This window comes from Lepidothrix coronata, unplaced genomic scaffold (genome assembly GCF_001604755.1).
Source record: "Lepidothrix coronata isolate B3197 unplaced genomic scaffold, Lepidothrix_coronata-1.0 Scaffold137, whole genome shotgun sequence".
In the NCBI taxonomy this organism is placed as follows: domain Eukaryota; kingdom Metazoa; phylum Chordata; class Aves; order Passeriformes; family Pipridae; genus Lepidothrix; species Lepidothrix coronata.
In genome coordinates this window covers 1,769,056-1,771,701 of record NW_016690317.1, presented here as the reverse complement: position 1 = coordinate 1,771,701, position 2,646 = coordinate 1,769,056, and positions in this window count along the sequence as shown.

Here is a 2,646-nt window from a genome sequence, read left to right as displayed (position 1 = left end):
CCAGGTTGCTCCAACCTGGCCTTGGACACTTCCAGGGGAAGCCTGGCTCTGTTCTTTGTTCTCTCATTACAAGAAAGAAGCAGCAAACACAGGGTGGTTCTCAGTCCTGGTAGGGGACATCAAAACCTGGTTACCTGGCTTGGCTTCTTCTGTTCCTGGAGATTCCCTGGAGCCAAGTGTGTCTGAGACAGGGATCATAGGGACTGAACATTCATCCTTCCCTAATCTGGCTCCTACAGAGATTAAAGCTGGACAGCTGCATTGCAGCTACCTCAGAGGCAGGTTGGGAGCCACTGGTGGATTCAAACAAGGATTAAAACAAGGCAGTGTTTTTGTAGTGGAGCTTTCTCAGAAGGCAGGCAGGGATGTGCTGAGCACAGACTGCATGGGATGCTCAAAAAGGCAGCGATAATTCATCTCCCTGAGCCAGAAGGGCAAATATTTTACAAAGCAAACTCTTCAAAGTTTCCCCCAGCAAGGAATAAATGTAGGCGTGGACTGAGGGACATTTGTTGAGAGAGACACCTCAGAAATGCTTAGTGGGTTCCTGCAGAAAGGGGGAGGACTCAGTAATGTACATAAATTAACCTGCCTGTCACTAATTGCAATGGACTTGGGTATTTTTGGCACAAAGAAGTGTTTGCTTAATACCAGTCACTTCCTAAAGGTAGAGCAGGGTTGATTTAATGTGTCCCCTGCTATTTTCTAGTGACCCCAAACAGAACATTGCCTGTTGTGTGGCATCTTCCTGAAGTTTCAGGGTATTTAAAAATGAGGGTTATTAAGCTGGGAAGGGCAGTGGCCTCTCAGAGGCACAGAGCTGAAATCTCCTCTTCATCTGAGCTCTGCCAGATGGAATGAACTGCACCAAGAGCTCCTCGAGGCTTCAGTGTCACCAGATCCCAGCAGAGCTGCTGAGAGATTTTATTTTGCGAATCCACAGAGTCCTCCTGAAGAGCAGTGGAGCTGCTCTCCCTTTACAAGCACTGCCAGCCAGGCTCCTGCTCAGAATTGCATCCACAGTGTGTTATCTGAATTCCAGCTGCATCCATGGATGTCACAACAGCTCCTCGTTACTCAGACGTGGAATATGCAAAGCAGAGCAGCACAGGCAGAGTTTTATGTGCTGATACATAAATAATAATAATAATACAGCAGAGAGTGGGTTTGCAAGGGGAAGAAAGGAGCAATACAGACACTGTAGAGGGGAAGGTTCACAGCAGGCTTGGTCAGGGATGCAGGGAGCTGCTGGGTTTTTCTGGGATGCTCAACTCCTACAAACTGAAATTTCGTGCCAATGGATTTATGCTAATCACCCCTACACCAACTTGAGCGTGAGATTTAATTATTAATGCCATCATTTGTTAATAAATAATACACCTCAGCTTGTAAAAACACTTCGGGTCGCAGGAAAAGGAGCTCTGTAATTGCAGGCTGGTAATATCCTTCCTCACGTTGCTTTAGGGAGGGCAAAGGAGTGGAAAAGCCTTTCCTCTGTGCCAGCAGCGTGTGCCAGGAGGATGGCAGAGTGTGCCTGCAGACAGCCCTGCAGTGTAGAGTTTCCCTGTGACTCAGAGCTAAGGATGGAGCTTTGCTACTACAAAGAAAAAAGAACTACTACTGGAGGCATCCTGCTCCCAACCCTTGCATTTCCAGGGCCAGGGCAGTGCTGACTGAATTCTGAATTCCCTTTGTCTCCATTTTGGTGCTTTTTGCCATAATGCAGAGGATAATGAAGCCCCTCGATATATTATTGTTAGAAAAATCAATGTATCAGTGGAGAGCAGAGGAATGGGATGAGGGCAGGGCTGGTTCCAAATGGAATGAAGTGTTCTGTGCCCTTTGTGTCACCTGCAGCAGCCCCTGGAGCTGAGCTGAGTCCCTCATTGTGCCCCTTTCCATCTGCTGGAGCTAAAGCTGCTCTTTGGCTGCTTCAGGGAGCTCTGAGTGTCACCCTTTCATCTTCAGGTTCATGTTCAGCCCTTGGACACCTCCCCTGGCCTGGCTGACCCAAATAATGCAAATTATTCTGATGAATGACACAGGAATAGAATCCCTGGCAGTGTCCCAGGCCAGGCTGGAGCAACCTGGGCTAGTGGAAGGTGTCCCTGCCACTGGAATTAAATAATCTTTAAGGTCTCTTCCAACCCAAACCATTCCAGGAGTGTAAATTCTCCTGCTGCTTAAGCAAAAGCAACAACTCCAGGACAAACCATCCCTGTCCACACCTTTTCCTCTGCTACATTGCATTGAAGTCTAGTGGGGTTTGCCTTTTTTTTTTTAATCAGAGAATTTCCCCAGCACAAAGTGTGAGAGGTGGAGGGGGGTGGCAGGGTGGAGCCTGCTCTTATTTCAGAAGCTGTGCCTGCACAAAAATGGAGCAATTCTAAGTAAAAAAAAAAACAAAAGCACTGGTTTTCCTTTATTTTTTGGGTTGTTACTACTCCATAAAGCTCTGAGGGAGCGGGGAATCAGGCTGTGCCTGCTTTAATTAATTCATATTTAATTTATTTATGTAATGATATAATTTAGATTTGATTTATTTGGATGTTGAAAACATTCATTCAGTAGCTCTGATGTGTTGTACAACACAATATATAAAATGAGATCTTTAAAAAGAGATCAGTGCATGGTACCTACACCCAC